A 19,966-nucleotide genomic window follows, 5' to 3' on the forward strand; every position below is an offset into this window, starting at 1 on the left:
CCACAACTCTTTGGACCAAGCCATCCAGCCACTGTTTCACCCAGCTGAGCATACGCCCATCCAAACCACAGCCAGCATCTCCTCGACAATGTTGTGGGGGACAGTGTCAAAGGCTGTATTGAAGTCCAGGTAGACCACATTGACAGCCTACCTTCATCCACTAAGCGTCTCATCTTGTCATAGAATGAAATTAGGTTTGTCAGACAGGATCTAACATTCACAAACCCATGCTGACTGGGCCTGATGCCTTGGTTGACCTTTAATTGGTCCATGATGACTCTCAAGATTATCTGTTCCATAACCTTCCCTGACAGCGAGGTGAGACTGATAAGCCTGTAGTAACCAGGATCATCTTTCCAGCCCTTTTTGAAGATGGATGTCACAGTCTCCAGTCCACCAGGACATTCCCAGTTAGCCAAGACTGCCAAAGAATGATGGAGAATGGCTTGGCAAACACATCTGCCAACTCCCTCAGCACTTGAGGGTGCAACCCATCTGATCTTGGGATTTGCCAATAGAAATGTATTTTACATTTATTTTTACAAAAGAGTTGAAAAGAAAGATAGTAAGTTCTAATTACTTCCTAGATAGCACAGGACACATAGCAGAGTTTACTGTATATTTTTTGTAAAATCTCTGCAGTGCCAGAAGTTTCCCTTGTATCCAGTTGTCGGAGTGAGAATCTGTCCTATAAAATACTGTGATAGGCACATTAGAATAATGTCATTTCTTTGAGGCATAGTATTAAGTGTTTCAGAGTTCTGTAATTGATCTTCAATGCATTCTACATTAGAAAACTTCACCAATCCTACACAGAAATTATTCAGTGAGACTACAAGTAAATACCATTGTCTTAGTTGTGATCTTAGATGACTAAACCACAATTTTTTTTTATGTTCATTTCATTACATTTGCTCATTTTTATTATCTTAGGCTAAAGTCATTTGCATTGCAACACTAAAAGCCAGGGAATTTCAGCTTGCAGGAAATGATTCTGGTAATTCCATTTCTCATGAACATACTTACAGCTAACCATCAGGTTTTAGTTTATTTGCACAATCCTTTAACTTGTAGCTTACTCATGCACAGTGCCACACAATACAAAAGATTCAGAATTGTCATCATCAAATGACAGAGTTGCCAAAAACAAAATGATTCACTTCCAAGTTCAGCCATATATTCCTGAATTGGTAAACCAAGGGTCAGCAGAAGCGAAATTCAGTGAATTTCACAGAGAAAAGGTGTTTGTACATGCTGTGTGTAAGGACTCATTAGCATCTGCACTGCCAAAAAGCCTAAAACTGAGGGATTGAAAAGATCCTCAAATGGTGACCGAGACAGATTTCTTTCCCCCTAGAAGATGCCTCTGATGCTCCTTCCACTTTGCACCTGAACCAAACCTGGTGAAAACCAGTGGAAGATCAGTGCATAAAGTTCCTAAAAGATAAAACAAAAATAATTTTCTGGTTTGGAAAGCCTGGCCACTCTGTCATCCTTGAAAGGTGCAGGCCCTTCATTGATACACTTCAAAGTTCAAATATCAAAGTGATCCTCATTACACAAACAGAAATTTTGCTGAACCTTGACAGGAAAGACGACATCTGTTGACATTGCTGTGAAATTATCTGAATGCCCCATCCCCAGAACTTTGTTTAGCCTAGCATTAAGCTCATTTTCTTGATACTAAAGACATTATACTCAAGCAGTCAACCCAGATGCAACCTAAAAATACTTTCCACTGTCAGACAAAGATGGAAAAGGTTTGTTTCTTCACTATAACATAACATCTCAAAAATTCACATCTGAATAACATTTGAATAGTTTCACATACATTAAAAGATATTTTGGGTTTAGTCTATTGGAAGCTGAACTCAAAATTGCTCAAGAAAAGGATTAAAAGGAACTAGGCTTTGGAAGGCCCACATTTCACTGACACTTTGGGAACTGGAATTCTGATTGCTATGGAACGTTAGTCGGTACAAAGGCATGCACAGAGAACAACATCATACTGGCAAATTAACAAAGTTGAGAAAGTGACCTTGAATAATAAAGGTCACTGTGGCAAGCATTTTGGTCTTCAAGTTTGGGCTACTTCAAGGTAAGCGTGGATATAAAAGAATATTGGTTCTTTCAAAATTTTCTTTCAGGGCTGCTAGCTGCAAAAATTTTAGGGAAAAAACAGGACACACACTCTGTATCTGTGAGAGACAAAGCCAAAATCTTCAGACAACATGAAAAATGTTCATTTCATATTTAATAACCTTCTATGACAGATTTGGGAAATCTGTGTTTTGACAGAATAAGTTTAAGTAAAAATGATTGAATTTCTGTCTCCTGTAAATCTGCTTTACTTGGAGATCAGCTTTTTTTTCCCCTGGGACAGCCCACACAGTTTAGGCATTTGTTGGTTTCTATTTTATGATGACTTTTAAGTTGCAAAAGCCCAGCAGATCCAAGGTTTTCATAGTTCTGAAGACGTAGGGCAAAAATGAAACAGCTTGTAATAAATTCAGAGTTATTCCCATCTCTACATCTTTTTATGAGCGAAATGATATTTTGCTTTGGGTAACTTGTTAGTGAGGCTTGTCTAAATAGAGAGGGTGTGATATTAGAAAAAAAATACATCAGAAGTCCACAACTGTATATAAAATGAATTCAAAACATCACAATAATTGTCCTGCCGGTTATACAGGTAGTGCCAGTTGTGAAAAATCAGTATCATTTCCATGCTGTAGAGTGTCCTAGAGTCTACTGGATCCAGCTGTTTTGGGAGAAAGCTACATATCTGAACCAACCTATGCAATGTTTTCACAAATGAAAGTATCTGCAGGAACAGTCTGAATACCCAAAATGAAGTGGGAAGTTCTAGAACTGGCCCCACTATCCTGCCAAATCAGAATGTTCAGGGAGAAGTTAAACTGTGGGAGATCATATCTGCCAAAAGATTTGGCCACCGTTTTGTTATGCACATTTCACATGCTTAACCAGAAAACTACATAACATTAGTTGGGAGAGTCTGTGACATATATGCAACAATAATATTTAAAGCACAGCCCACAAACCCACACTGCGGTGTGCCCAAAAGTTTTTCATGCTGTTCAGTACTGTTAGCAGCGAGCCACAAATCTCCTTTAATATTTCCTGACAATGCCCACAGCTTCAGCCCTCTACTAAGAAGGGTCAATTGCTAGAGTAATCCCACCATTCAGAGAATGAAACACTGACAACATAATTCCATTGCTATACTACTTCCACATGGGGAAGGAAAGAAACTTTTGGCAGAGATCAAGTACTTTCCAGAGTAAAAGTTTCATCATTTAGTTCTCTTCTTTCAATTCTAGGCAGGGTTACCAAGCCTGCTATGCTTGGACAAGTGCCTGGTGGTTTACTCAGCCCAAGGCAAGCAGGGGGTGCCTCAACACACGTCCAGATCCACTTGTGATACCATAGCGATAGTTGATTTTCCGCATAAAGCACAACTGCCTATTTCTGTAGTTGATTGTGTGAGGTTTTTCTACTTCACTGAACCTTTGTCTTCCTCCAGGAGGTCAGCTAGAGGAGAAAATATGAAACTTTTTTTTCCTGCTGTGGCTGAGACACTCAGTATTTGACATAACCATACTTGCAAAAAAATTCTGATCTGAACATAGCTTTTACTGGCAAAAGAATACTAGTTAATGTCACATTTTGCTGAATTAGGCTGAGAAGTTTTTCAGTGATTTATACTTTTTCCATTGCAATAAGGCTTCAGCAGTCCAACAATTTTCCTAACCTTACTGTCCTTTAAATAAATATGCCCTTCAGTAAAAGAAAACAAGCCTGAAGTCAGGCCCAGTTCCAGCATAAAATTTACACCATTTAAAGTCACTTCCTTAAAGAAATGTCAGGACAGAGTAAGTCCACATTTAACAGACAGTGCCTATAATATCTCCATTTATGTTTTCAACCTCCACATTACAATTATTTTATGGTGGGATATATAGCAATGATTTCTTTACATAATTTAAATATTTCCACTTAATATGTCTTTATTTTCATTTACTTCCTGAATAAATTAAATGGATGAGAGTCACACAGTTCCAAAAGAATCCAACCTCTCCCAGTATATATTTTCAAGGAAAAACACAGGCGCAAAACTGTCAATTGGTTTTTTGCCTTTCAGCTGAATGGTAGTGAGTGCTGAAAGCATCCAGAATGCACACAAATACCTTGCATTTTTGTCTGACTTGATACTGTCTAGGACTTCAACCAGTACTTCATAAGAAGAAATAAAAGCAGTTTAATTTAAGACTACTTCTTTCTACAAAGGGGGGACAAGGAAGGTAAGGGCAGCCAGGACTCCCATTGCAATCTGATGGAGGACTCTTTAAAGCAACTAAAGACACCCACTTCAAACTTGAGTATTCTGCACATCTATAAACTTCTGCACGTACATAAGCTAGTAAGATTTAAACTGTTTACAACATGGAAAAGCAATTGAAAGCTGTGCAAGTGGCTACAGCTTGTTAGACAAAACCTCTAACTGTTCCATGAACTATGGTGAAATCTTCTAGCCATAGAGAAATAAAGAGCAAGTCTGAATGAAAAATCATAAGCAATATTACATGTCAATTCTGAATGTTTATTTGAATTAATTAATCTACATAGTTAAGATACTAAGATTATACAGGGCAAATATGAACCATGCTTCCTTCATAGGCTCCTATATGCATGCTAGTCCAAGAACAAAACTAAAATTTTAAGGAATAAATTGAAACCGCAATGCAGTTTACGGGTCATAGCATAATACACTTGGGAATAAAAAGCTCTGCTGCTCATAGAGCAGCTGACACTGGTTTGAGGTAAGCCAGGTCTTTGATTAATTCAAAGTTACCAAAACAGAAGAAACATTAGCCTAATCAATAATAGAAATCTGTGGTGAGGGCAAGCACAGCAGAAATCTGACAATGTTGAATTTATATTCTCAGAACACCCTGTGCTGGTAAAGGGGGTTTTGAATACCTTCTTCCCAGCCTGCTGTTCTAAAAAAAAAAAAAAAACAAAAAAAAAAAAAACACCACAGGTTGGTGATAGAGAGTTTACCAATTCCATGCAATTCCTTTATTCAAGCCACAGAACTACTTCCTTAATATCGTTAACTAAAAATCACAGACACGCAGAATCACAGAAGTTGGAAGGGACCTCTGGAGATCATCTAATCCAACACCCAGCTAAAGCAGGTTCCCTACAGTAGCCTACATAGGAAAGCATACATTTGGGTTTTGAATATCTCCATAGAAGAAGAATCCACCACCTCTCTAGGCAGCCTGTGCCAGTGCTCAGTCACCCTCACTGTAAAAAAATGTTCTCCCCCATGCTCAGATGTAAATTCCCGTGTTTCAGTTTGTGCCCTTCGCCCCTTGTTCTATTGCTGTGCAGCCCTGAAAAGAGCCTGGCCCCACATATTTGATTTCCATGCTTTAGATATTCCCTCTCAGTCTTATCCAGGCTGAACAGTCCCAGGTTTCAGCCTTTCCTCACAAGGAAGATGGCTCCAAGCCCCTCATCTTCCTGGCTCTCCACTGGAAACTCTCCAGAAATACTTCTTGAACCAAGGAGCCTCAAACTGGACACAGTACTCCAGATATGGCCTCATCAGTGCAGAGGAAAAGGTGAGGATCATTTCCTCCGACCTGCTGGCCACGCTCTTTTTTATGTACCTTAGGATACTATTGGTCTTCTTGGCCACAAGGGCACACTGCTGGCCACAGCCAATCTGTTGTCCATCATAACACCCAGGTCCCTCCCTGCAAAGCTCCTCTCCAGTGATTCAGCCCCTAACCTGTACTGACGCATATGGTTATTCCTCCCTAGATGAAGAATCCTACATTTACTCCTGTTGAACATCATCAGGTTCTTCTCCACCCAACACACCAGTCTGTGTGACTGTGTCAATATAAAAAAAAAAAAAAATAGCTCTTGATCAATATCTAAACAGGTACTGAAGAAGTGCTTCTGAAATTCAGAAGTATGACTTTTGCCCTACCTACTCAGCAGGCAAGGAGCAGACACATCACTACCAAAATATAGAGTTTGATACACATTAATCAGCTTTTTGGTACTAACTTCTTGGACTTCATTTCTTCATCAAACTACAAGTACACAGTGCACCAGCTCTTCTAAAACCAACTTGAACATATTTTGAGAAATATCATTCACATTTTAGTTTAGATCTGATCACATGAAGACAGCTAACAACAACTCAGTTGTCTCTTCTGGCCAACCTCTGTGCTAACTCCGTGGTCATCACTGTCCAGCTTGCCTTACCCTGGTTCACAGTCACTACAGTGTGCAATCTGAACTATTACTACAAATGAAAATACCACCAGTTCCCAGAGGCATATGCAGTGTGCCTCAGGCCACACATTTACTGACACAGTACACAGTGTTCAGAGGCTCCCAGCTTCCTCAAACACCACTTCCCTTCAGAGCATGCCAAAGTGCTGATTCCCAAAAAGGCACCACCCACTCGAACTTTTAAACTTTTTAAAAAGAGCATATTTACTACTAATTTTTTGTCTGACTTAAACCAGGATGCTAGACTTATGACAGAAGCAAATTACACTAACTGGATTAGAAATTTAAATACATAAGGTGAAGTTGAAGTCTGTTAGTATCAAACAAAAATACTGAGTACATCAACACCTACATTTATCTATTTAGAGAATTTTTACTTGCAGAAGTCTACCCACCTTTTTTCCCCCAAGTTAAACATGCAGGTATCTGTCTTTTCAAGGAGGGTATAGAAATTAGAACCATCCTTCTGCTAAACAAAAAAATAAATGTGGGGGAACAAATGATGGTATTTCTTCTAGTGGAAGGAAGTAATTAACGTTTTGCTTACTGTACTTCATCCTGTGGTATTGACACATGCACAAATAAGCTTGGAAAAGAGAGCAATGCAATAAGTCCTTTGATGACTTAATTACACAAATGAGGAAAAAATAAGGGTTGAATGAGCAATCAAGATTAGCAAACAATATCATTAGCAAAGAATTTCAGAGGATAATGGAACAACCCTTATCGATTCTTAATGCCACCTCAATTCTTAATTTGCCATCTCAAAAGGAACAGCAAAACTGAAAAGGAAATTGATTTGTTTTCTTTACATTTAAGGTACAAATTGAATTCTACATTAGAAATCTTAAAAACTAAGACCTTTCATCCAAGAAAACTGACACTGGATGCTAATACACTAAAGACAAATAAATCACCAGTAGAAAGAAATAAGTGAATAGGAAGCAGCTGTCCTATCTGCCCAAGCAGAAAGCTAGGAAGTATTTACCGAAACTAACAGAAAATGAACTAAGTGTTTGAGAATATAAGCAAAAAGAGTGGTGTTGCTTTCACATAAGGTACTTTGTCTTTCAGGGGTTGGAGTGAACAAGCCAACTCAAAGAAAGCTGGAGTGGTAGTTTAAGGGTATATCATTTATAAATAAATAAGAAAAATCACAAAATGATCATTTCAAGCAACAGAAATACTGATGACTCCAATGTAATTTTCATTAGAGCACTTTAAGATATTAATAAATATTTCTATGAAATATACATATGCATAGTTTTGCGTTATTCATTACTTTTCTGAAGTTTAATTAATCTATGCCATCCTTTCCTAAAAGTAGTTTTTCAGTATTAATAAACATTAACTGAAAGAGAAATTTTCATATATTTCTGAAAAAATCTGGATAAAAGGTCATAGCATTATATATCAAGCAGTGGATAGTATAAAGCAACTTTAATAAATGAAATCAGTGCTTTCTATAGGAAATTCACAGAAAAGCAGTGATGAAGGATTAAGTAGAATACAGAACCTACTATGACTTTCATGTAAACGTCTTCAGAGAAAGGAAGCAGAAACATGCAAAGTAAACATTTTTTGAATCGCAAAATGGGAAAGCAAACCATTATGTAACATGGAAAACAAATTGTTCTAATAACAAATGAGCACAATACTCATTTGTTGCTTATGAATACAATATGCTTGTTACAAATGGAAGAGAATTTTCAGAAAATACAGCAAAATTTCTTACGTTTACCAACAAGAACTTGAGGCTAGTAACAAAAATCCTTGCCAAAAGGAATCACAAATGGAAGCAATTTTGAATCAAATAGATTATGAGCTCACTAAAATATTTCACTTGAGAATTGTAGTTTAACTCATTCTAGACTCATGAAGGCTCATGACATTTGAAGGCTTTCATGTATTCAACTGAAAGAAGAATAAAAGCTCAAGAGATTCCAACCACCAACTTACACTTTCCATCCAAGGGAAAGTATTTCTAGGGAAAAAACAGTCAACAGTTATAGAGCTATTACTTAACAGATTTCATTTGCAAACTTTAGATTGATCAAATATCAAGGACAAATCAATTTTTTTATTTAAATGCTTTTTGTATGCTAAGTATTTTTTATAAACTGTATCTTGCATTTTTAAGAATGGTTATCTTGAAATGAATAGGCTATAAAAGAAATTCATAGGTGGGCAGTCTCCTTCAAAAAATTTTAATTGCATTTCTCCCATCCTACACACATGCTCTCTACACAATTCAATCTTTTGAACTTGCATCATAAATGGCAAGACTACCAACACCTGTTTGCATTTCAGTGCTACAGAAACTGCTGCTTTGGACTCATGTTAGTGAACAATCTGTGCAATTTTCATATAGTGTCTTGTAGCTGAGAATTTGCTCTATCAGATAGTGTTATTGCGTTCTTTGTATCTGTTGTTGTTTCCATGGAAATAAATAGAAGGCAATACTTTTGGAGCAATCTATGTGCTTGTACAGCTAGAGCAGAGGCTTATCACAGCTCTAAAAACAGAAGCTTACTAAGACACATAGTGGATGTAGTATAACTATATCAGTCATGGCCCCTGTATTTCTACTCAGGCTCTAGGCCTAATTAGTACACCTGAGAGCTATGAATGTGGTACTGGGTATTACATACTGTAGAATCCCTGTGGCACCCTATGCATTTATGAAATATCTGGAAGAACCAAAAGAACAGGAAACGCTATCAATCTTATGAGTTTATTCCATCTCAGAAAGACCATGCTGATTCTTTTGCCCGCTCTGAAAAAGAAATCCAATCAAGCTAATTTCTAATGAGGCAAAGGATAAGTTTAAGGGAAAAAGAATCTCAAGCAGCTAGGACAAAGAAATCAAAAAAGGTAACAGAAAAGCATCTTAAAAACAAGACAAGAGAGTGCTGGGGGGGGGGGGGGGGGGAAGACACAGCAGAGAAATTTTAGCTATTAGAAAAAAAAAAAAAAAAAATGTTTTCAACACCTATGAACTGGAGGCATGTGAAAGGACAGAACAGCCTTTCCAGCTGGTGCAATCACAGAAAGATGACTCCACACACAGCCCTGTCCGAGCACACATAAAGAGTGATAAAAAGAGAACAGCAAAACAATGGGAAATGCTGCAATTGAACAGACAACAGCACTTCCAAAAACATCAGATGCAAATCCCAGCCAGAGAGCAAGTAAACCTCAAGCAGGTAAACTTCAGACAGTACAAACAAGGACCTGAGAACAACTGCTCATCTGCCTGCCTTTGCCACTCGCCAGCCTCCAAAATCTCCCCAAAACACGTTCATGCACTCAAAGCTAACGAAAATGTTTTAGCCACTTCAAATTATTATCTCCTTCACTATTAAAAGACTAAACAACAAATACAGCTCCAGAGGACACTTTCTAACAGACTAATTGACAGAGACATAACTCTATGGGAGCTAGGACTTCCTGGAGTAAACCTATTTTGTCATTGTTCAATAGTAACAAACACTTCCTCTACTTCATTCTAATAGGCATTTCTTTTACTTGCACATCTGTTTTTAGCAGCAGTACAGCTATATGAGAGCTCATTTAAAGGTTAATTTCCAGACTGCTAGCAAATCTCTCCATTGCATGCAACAAAAGTTCTAGCTGTGAATTTCTAAGAAGCAATTCCACGGAAAAGGGGGAGAGATTACTTCTGGGTGACGCTGATACACTCAGTTAAAACACAGAAGTTGTTTTGCCTTAAAGACTCAGTAATGTAGGTGTTTAAGTAGAATATGTGGTTAATAAGTGACTGGTAGTTATCTGACAAACACATTTGAGTTCAAAACTTACCTAGAGTTCATCTACTCCAAGAACTATAGCCTGCTGAGGGAAGTGCTTATATATCAGTCTTCAGCTTTGGGAAACAGCTGAACTGAATACAGGGCCTTATGATTTCCTCTTAAGTTGTTACAATCTCATGGATAGTGAGGGAGAAACAAGGCTCTGAGATAGGGGAGGGGATAAGAAGAGCACAGAAGCTCGCTCTCTCTTGTTTCCAGAGGATGTTAAATGTCTTCTGGTTCACCTATTCTAAGCTTCTGTAGTTAGAAGACAAAAAAAAATGAGTGGTAATAACAAATATAATTATATATGAGGAAGGGAAGCCAGCCTTTCACCACTTTTTTTTTTTTTTTTACAGAACCTATAGCTTTCAAGTTAGACTTTGTTGGTATCAAAAAGCATCATACTTAAGGCATTAAAAACAGGATTTGTAAAACAAGAAAGACGCATGTAACTCTTCTTCCACTCAGACCAATGATCAAATTAAAATTACATTTAACAGAAGACTGAGGGATATGGTTAGTGGGCATCTAGTGGTGACAGGTTGATGGTTGAACCAGATGATCTTAAAGGTCTTTTCCAATCTTAATGATTCTATGATTCTAAGATTTAATGCTACTCAATACTAACCTAAAGAATCTTTAATCTCTTCAAAATGTGTGATTGCTTGGATCCTAGAAACTAGTCCAAATCATTTTCCAAATCATATCCAAAATAATGGATTAGAAGCCCATTTTCAGAAAAAGGCACGATAAGCCTTCCCTCTCCCCCCAAAAACAAACAAAAAATTTAGAACACCTAAATAAATAATGTAAACTTCTCACAGAACAGAGGGACCTTTTACAAGCTGGAGAGGCAGGCTTCTCAGCAATCCAAAAAATAAAATAGGAAAGTACAACAATGTATGACTGTGAACAGTTTTCAAATGGAAAATGAATTCTAGTTTTATTAACAAATTCTGTTTAAATAAATGTGTTTTAAAAAAAGTAAATAAAAAAAAAATCAGACTTTACTTCTCCGCACCTGTAATATCCAGCAAAATAATACTGTCAAAATTATTTTTAGGAACTAATCATTAAACCAGTTTTGCACCCTGTTATGTACATAGGATTTCCCAGTACATTCAGAGTCCTCTCACAGCAAAAGTCAAACTGCACGGTGGACCCTTCCAATATGTTCATGTAAATGCACTCAGATTAACTGAGTACATTATTTTGTGGATGAATTTTGCACCTAAAACTGATGTTTTCACACATCGAAGTAAACAATCCTAACAAACTAATGACCAGTTTGCTTCTCACTTTGAAGGTAGTTGATACATACAACAAAACCTAACCTGCATCTCCTGATTCTTAGCATCTGGCAGCCAGATGTTAAGCTCAGAGTTGAATGCAAACAAGAAACCAGTGAAATACTGTGAAACAGATCTATTTTAATAAAACATCCATTAGTGAGGAGTCTAGAGACTTTTTCAATCTAACACCAGGAACAATTACCTAAAAGATAAGTTCTCAGAGGATGCCAAAATTGTAAAATGGAGTAAGCTATGTCAGATAGATTGAAACTTGCTGCGGCTTATATCCACAACATTTTGAAAGGAAATGAATTTTTGAAGACCTAGGCCATAAATGTATATATATGTATATATTCTTAAATTGCTGCAAAAGCTCTGGAGATTTTTGGTCATTAACGTTCAAGTATTCTAAGTGTGAAGAATATTTACAGAGCTACAGTTTTCCATTGCACTTTCTCCTTGTCATCAGTACCAGTATATATTTGATCAATCCAAGCACACCAATCAATACCAACACTTATTTCAGAACATCTAAGCCCCAAAAGATCTGTATAATAGATTTTTTTTTTTTAAATAATGTTTGTAAATATCACAAATGTCTTAATACAGTGGAAAAGACTGTCCAAAAAGGAAAAGCTATAACTGAAATTTGTAATTACAGGAAAAAAAAAACAAAAAAACACTAGCCTCAAGAAAAACAGATAGTGATAGAAATGAGGATCCCAGAAGTTTCAGACAGAAACAAAACAAATGTGAAATTCAACATCAAAGTAATGAGCATCTACTCTTTGAATCAAATATCAAGAACACTTCTATTCACTGCTCTTTTTAAATTGAGAGAAATATTTTACTTCCACAAACAGCAAGGTAGCTCAGTAGGTATTCCCTGGGAATCAAACACATAAGGAAACATAGCATATGTAAATGAAGCACTTATTTGCCCAACAACACAAAAAAAAAAATCAGTTTTACTAAGTAAACATTGTATCTCCTAGTATCATTCTACCAACAACACAATATGGGCATCATTTTTCAATTGGGAAAGGGATTCTAATTTGAATACTTATGCTAAAAGGTTTCTTAGATGTTTCTTTATACACTATGGTAACCACACCACACACTGAAATTATATAAAAATCTTCACATTAGAAATGAAATAGCATCCTGAATATGACTACGAATTTACATATAATCTCCTGAATGTCTGATCCCCAAACCCTCATTTTTCTAATGGCAAAAGTATTCTCCATTTCTAAAAGAACATTTTAATTGGAAGAAAAAAAAAAAAAAAAAAAAAGATCAAGCAATAAAAAGCCTGGCACAAATTCTAAAAATACATGCATAGAAGATGTGGTTTCTTCTTTTTTTGGAACTGAGTTGTATCACAGATTTTAAAAGATTGTTTGATTCTTGAAGTATCCCTTAAAAATTATTCCAGAATTTGATGTATTTCAGTAAATCTGAAAAACAAAAGAACATTAAACTGACAAGAAAAACAGGGCTGTCAATGATTTGCTATCCTCAAATGTATCATTCTTTAATTTGCTGAACCAAGAACATGCAAAGGCTATATCCTTTTATTTCTCCATCACATGTTTCTGGAGTGTCATTGCATGCCAATGTTGGGAATTCAGCTCACTTCTAATTTAAACTCATTTATTATAGATAGTAATTATTTCATTTAATTATTTCATTTCCTGCACAGAATCATGCATACCAGCTATATAGATAATTACTTGTAGAATAACTATCTATAGTCAAAGTCTATATACTTCATGCCTATTTATATCAAAGGTTTCCCCTATCTCTTCCGAGGGATGGAAGATCTGATTTGATTCATGTAACCCTGTATGAAAAAAAAGAACTGGAACATTTAAACTTTAAAAAAGGAGAGAAAGAAAGAGAAGATAGCAATCCAGACAAATACAGTTTAAAACAATGAAAAACCTGTGCCAAAATATACTTTCCAGAGCAGTTTTCGCCAATAAATTTAATCACCATTTCCATGTCTATTCCATTTCTAGTTAGGATTAAAATAATTGTTAAAATGTAGATTTTGTGGAGTTTGATCCACTTGATGGCAGATATGAACAATGAACTGCAAACAGAACTGATGCAAAGAGACCTCACACAAGCCCCAGCAGACACTTTCAGACATAAACTGACATTTGCACGGTGCTGCATATATGTTAAGTGCTGTTGCAGGTCTGGTACAATACAGCAAATATTGTAGTTGGTGGAAACTCACCAGGTATAATACAATCACTGTGGAGATTAGTTGAGTTCACTCTTTAATTTAGAGCTATTATTTGTATACAAATTCCTGTATTCTCCATATTCTCTGTATCTGTTAATCACACCTCCTTTTTTTTCCCCTCATTAAAATAGATATAGTTATCAATATATACGTTTGTTGCTTAAACTATTTTAACATTGTCTTTAAAACAGTGTATGAGTGTTTGTACATAAACAACACAATCCATTTTTTATTTTTTTTTTTTACTACACACTGAGGGGAAAAAAATGAACTGTTTTCAATAGAACTGTTGTCTTTAAATAAAACTGCAAGTTAAAGCCATTAAGTTTTTAAACTATCAAGATGCTTTGACTAATGCTGGCACCATATTAGACCATATCCATAACCATATAGGACCAGCCCTATCCGAGGAGTAACTTGCTGCTACAGAGAAGGCTTCGGAAGGAGCAAGTCATGAGAGAAGGAGAGGGACAGGAAGCTTGCCATTAGCCAGTGAGCCAACAAGTCTCAACACTCAGACATTACGCTTTCAGCTGATTTCTTGCCTTTCTTGATGGCTGCAAGTTGTTCCTTCAGGACTTTTTTCTATCAGTTCAGCATGTCAAGAGAACAAAGTTTAGAGCAGCGAGAAAGCCATGAAGCCTTGGAACTTTGAGTACCACAGAAGTTTTATTTCAGTGACTGATATGGGTATGCATTTTTAAGCAAAACTCAAAAACATAACTTAAAATTAAAGGAGAGCAGTTATTAAAAGAATAACTACTTCATTAGTTCAATCAACTCTCAAACTGTCCATGGAAACAAGGCATTGTCCAAAAATAGAAGATAGCCTGTGTGCATAAATCCCTCTGCCAACAAATCTGTCTCTAACTCATAGCAATCCAACTCCAACCTCTAAACTGTAGGATATGTTACAGTGACCATGTCTGGATTGGTTTTTTTTTCGGTGTTAACGTTGATCATTTTCTTCGCCTCAGTAGGGCTCCGATTCTATTATTCATATATTATGGCTGAAGATACTTACAGTACAGCTATGGTTCAATGCCTAGGGCCTCTTGAGGCAGAGAGAAGCATTCCAAAGTACACCCTCAAAAGCACAAAAGAAAACAACACAGAGACTATAAAAAGCGTAACTTTTCTCAAAGTTCAATTTTACGAGTTAAACCCAGCCAATGGCATTAGCTCTTAACAGAGTGAGGCAAAAAATGTTTCTACTTGCTCTGTTTTTTCTTTTGCTTTTATACTTCTAAACCCTGGATGGAAGTCATTAACAAAATAAACTTTCTTAAGCTGCAGCTTTGTCAATATCTTGCTCAGATAACAATAATATACTGCTCAAATCTGCTTTAGAGACTATTTTGTTTGGTCAAAAGGGAATCCAAATGTGGATGTCACTTACATGTAAAATTTAACAGTCAATTAATAAAAAATAAAGATCACAAAAACCCGTGTACCTTCTTACTGCAGATTATGTTTTGTACCAAGCATCACACAACATCTTTAGGTGAAAGGCAGCAACAGCTTGGGTGGTTTTTTTTTTGTTTTTGTTTTTTTTTATGTCCAAATACCTTTTCACGTGAGACAAGAGCTGGTAAATTCAGCTAGAGTGCATTAAAACCACAAGGGTGCCAATGTGCAGGAAATCTCAGAAGGAATACAAAGCTCAGCAAAAGAGTGAAGAAGAGTCTTAAGATAATTTGGCTCTTTTACTATCTTCCCCATCAACAACTGGGGCACGCCAAAGATATTAATCATCTGTACTATATTTGTATAAAAATGACTGCCCAGGGAACAGATGTTCTCTGTTTTGGCACAATCTTTCTCATTTGAATTAGCCACACTCTGTCAACGGATAAGCTGAAAAATTGTTAGAACTGTATTGAAGCATGACCCTTAGATGTTTCTCATCTCTCCCATTATTAATCTTTACACTTAGCATTTTGCTATTTCAAAGACCAAAAAAAAAAAAATCCTTGCCAAATTAACTGGCAAGATTTTTTTTCCCCCCTCAGTAGATGACAAAGGTAGCTTTAAAACCTTTACAGAGTGGAATCTTCTAAATATCTTTACAAAAGTAAATCTAAATAAAAACTCTAACTATTAGTCACTAGAACTACAGAAATTGGCCCCATTATCATCATGTGACAGCATGTCAGTACATCAAAGATTCAGCACACCATAAGTGTACCAGTAAGTAGCATTTCTGTTCAAGCCCTTCTTTCAGGCACTGCTTACCATTGAAGGATTCTGGAAGCATGACGTTGGCACTGAAAATCATTCAAGGTGGCCAGAGAGATCTTGCTGTGCCACTGTATAATATTCTTGAAGTAAGCATGTTACATCATCTTAAGTGTAGCAACAGCTGCATTTGCACAGTTGTTTCTGTGTTACTTCAGTTTAATGAAGCAAGATGACAGAAAAAGTAAAATCGCGCTCAAGTTCTCAAAGACTTCCAACAGTTGAATCAGTGCTGCTGGATCAACCTCAAAGCATAATGCCAAATGTAGAAAGTGTCCTAGACAGCACTTAAAATATTGTAACATTACCCTTACAAAACCCCTCTGCGAGACATGTTAGGTCAACTTGTGAATTTTAGAGCCATTTTAGAGCCACTGTAAAATGCTTTCAGCTCTTTAAAAGAATCTATTATAATATTGTCCAGAGTGATGGCCAGGGAAGGCATTCTGCAGTTGTTTTCAAACCCCTGTAACTGCCTCCCCTGACCTTATCATGTTGCTATAATAAACATAAGTGATCATCTTTCATATTTCACCCAATAAAATACACCACAATTCGTTCCAAAACATCACAGATGAGTTTTCAGTCAAGTGTACTCTGCAATGATATCTAGCGTTCTCAAATGTCTACTGCTGTATTCATCAAGACAACAATTACAGTATCCTATGCCATGCTAGTCTCATATTTAAACATGAATTATATTGATATCTAAGAGCTATGTATGAGTTTTCTCTTGTACCTCCTTGCTGGCATTTTTAATGTCAGCTAGAGTACTACAGAAAAGAAAAGCAGGAATGTGTCTAAGAGTCACTCAATATATAACTTTCTAATTCATTGCAGAGGTGTGAGGGAAAAAAATCCTGTAAAATTCTCATAGTCATAGAGAAAGCACAGTAATTTATCACTCTGTGTGGTGATTTTATGCCTTAACATCACTAGCAGCTTAAAATGGTATTGAATTGGAAGCCACATCTGCTTCTCCTATGTGTCACTAAATGACATAAACATGCTGGGTTTCAAAAGGACACAGTAGTAATTCTGAGGTCAACTGAAAGCAAAAACTTTCTAGTATATTTTAAATACCAAAAAAGCCTCTAAACTCAGATTTCGCTCTGATTTGGACATTTCTGCACACACAATATGTACAACATGATTTTCTTTTCTTTCTCCTCTTGCATACACATATGCAAGCAGTGCAACAGGGCTAGCAAGTGATATTCAACCAACAGGTTGAATATCCATTTCTGAGTCCAGACTTCTGTGTGTCTTCCCAAATATACTTACATAAAAGTCAGTTTATGGTAAATTTGTTTCATTTTTCAGTATCCAAACAGAACAGTTACTTAAATAACAAAGAGATACAGGACAAAGACATAAGAATCAAGAAATTTACATCAGATCTCACAAATGAGAATGTAGCTTGATTGGCTAGTGTCTAGCTAGTTTTCCAGGCTCCCTTCTAATGGGGATGAAAACAGGTAGATATATACAAATGATTCATCATTTTATCTGTCTTTAAAAATAATATGAAGCTAAATAATCAGCGCTTGTAAGACAAACTGTGACCAGTAATAATTATTTGCATTCCCAAACACTGAATACCTCAGTGAATGCCTTATGACTATGGAGAACTTTGTGTTGAATTAGTCCTTTATGTTACAGCAGAAAAGCTGACATCTTAGCGCTTACAGCAACCTCAGCTATTTCTGTTGAAGCAGTTCTGAACTTGACAGTGCCATAAAGAAGGACCAACCAAGTAATAAAGTAGTCTTTGTCCCCTTCTCAGAGACCCTCCTGCTACTTTATACACCTTCATGTGATTTAGTTTACCATGAGAAAAGGGCTTGGAATGTTAATATTAACATTATACAATATAACATTAACCTTACTAAAACTATACTAACGTAAAATTCATGCTCTGATTTTTGGGCTGAAAAATAATAGAATAAAGTCGTAAGTTCCATTACCACAATTCAGCAGAAACACATGAAAGAATAAGCAAAAACATCCAATGGAGAGGCTAGCTATGAGAGCACTCTTCAACTCCCTCTCCAAAATCTCTTTTCCCACTTTTGGTAGAAATATTAATGAAGACACACTCATAGGTCCTCCCTAGGACCTCCTTCATAGATTGTATATGGAAGACGCCATGTGGCTGTGACTAAATAGTTGCTCTTATTAATGTAAAAGACCTGCATTTGTAATAACCTCTCCAACTGCATGTCAGGCACATGTTTCCTTAGGGATAAGAAAGCAATTTTAAAAAGTTGAAAATAAGTGTAATAATACAATTATTCATAAAAAGTGAACATTTTTAAATTTATGCTGCTTAAACTTCAGATGTGCCAACAGCTCCATCTCTTCGTAAAACTTTGTATACAAATACAAGTTCCATACTGCTAGTACTTACAGCTTCAACTAAAATTCAGAATGACATGAATCAGAATGGTTTACAGACAGATTTTTAAATTTTGTTTATGACAGTGGATTAAGCTAATCAGCCTGCCCAAAATTACACATACAAGGTCTGCACTTGCTCTTCACCTGAGCAGTATTAAATAGGTCATTGATTTGTAATAGAAATGAGGGGAAGATAAAAGATAAAACACATGAAAGCATTACCAACCACTGCCATCCATGCCAAAGGCAATGGAATGAGCACATATACATTACTCTTCCTGTTCTATGTACAGAACTTATAGTACTGGTTTTATCTTTCCATTAGCACGGTTTTACCACCGTGCTAATTATCCCAGTCCCAGAACTTCTATTTCTGTTAAAAGGAGGGACTATTACAAGCATAAAATCTGCCAGTTTTAGCCCAAATGAGTCAACTCCAGTTACACAAACTGGACTCAAACTACGTAGGCCTGTAACATTTAATTTATTCCCTTGTTTGGGATATAGTGATTGAATATCTCAACAACAAAGCTTGTATATAACTAAAAAGTGAAGTTCCAGTTACGCTGTTTTGTAACCTTTTTCTTCATCATTGACATCATCTGCTCCAGACGAATCAAGACCGATCAAACCAAGCTAGAATGTAAAAAATGGGGTAACAGTTGCACATTCAGTCTCTCAGATGAAGCAACTGAGCACTCTCATCCATTCTAAAAAGCCAACATGCCCTTCAGCACGCAATTCAGAGACTACTGCTCTTGCCTCTCAACTCCATGCGTAGCATATTCAGGCCCAGCAAATTTAAACAGTATACATCTCAGTGTAGGCACCTCTATCTATTACGTAAACTTACAGAAAATATTACTTCGCTGTCTACTGAACTGCAAACCATAGCAATTTTCAAGAATTCCTCCTCTGTAGATAATAAGTAAGAACTGCGTACATTTCACTAGGGTAGTTTGCCTTAAATCTTAATCTTTGAAAATGAAAATCTTATTCTTGAAGGCATATAGTCAATCACCTCACAAGAGGACATTTTACTAGTTCACAAGCGAGGAAAGTAAATGCTGTCAGTGGGAGAGGAAGAACAAAGTTTGAAATAAGCATGGTAGTGAGGCATGTGCATACACAAAAGAGCTGCAAACGCCACACAAAACAGTAACTTGAAAAAAAGAGCAATCAAATCTGATTAAGAAACAACAGTAGTTCTCTAGTGTCTCTTGTTAACAGGAAAACAAGATCAACCCTACTTCACATTCCATATGCCCTTATTTCATTACCCAATATAAATAAATAAATAGCACAGCATAAGTTACTGCCCAACTAAGAAATGAATTTATCCTGCACTTAATGAAAATTATTTTACTTGACAAAATTCCCTAGAGCAACAAGCACAAATTCAGAGAAACTCTCTAGAAGCCAGAGATGTTAAGTGCCAAGTCTAATTTTACAAACAATTGGTTTCTTTCTACCATTTACATCCTCAGTTTTATGACATTGTTACTAGCAAGAAATTTGCTAGGACCTGAGTAGATTGGAAGAACACATCAGGTTAGATGATTTTTGCCTGGATTCAACTGCAGCACAAACATGCACAAAATACTAAATTTAGTAAGAGATCCCATCAG

The 19,966-nt window shown here is 36.4% G+C and overlaps 1 protein-coding gene across 3 annotated transcripts in view; it reads right to left on the bottom strand.

Annotated features, from left to right (window-relative positions):
• LOC125702206 (ABI family member 3 binding protein) overlaps positions 1-19,966 on the bottom strand; it is a 306,563-nt gene that overhangs the window by 150,681 nt on the left and 135,916 nt on the right. The window lies entirely within an intron of this gene.

This window comes from Lagopus muta, chromosome 1, assembly GCF_023343835.1.
Source record: "Lagopus muta isolate bLagMut1 chromosome 1, bLagMut1 primary, whole genome shotgun sequence".
Lineage (NCBI taxonomy): Eukaryota > Metazoa > Chordata > Aves > Galliformes > Phasianidae > Lagopus > Lagopus muta.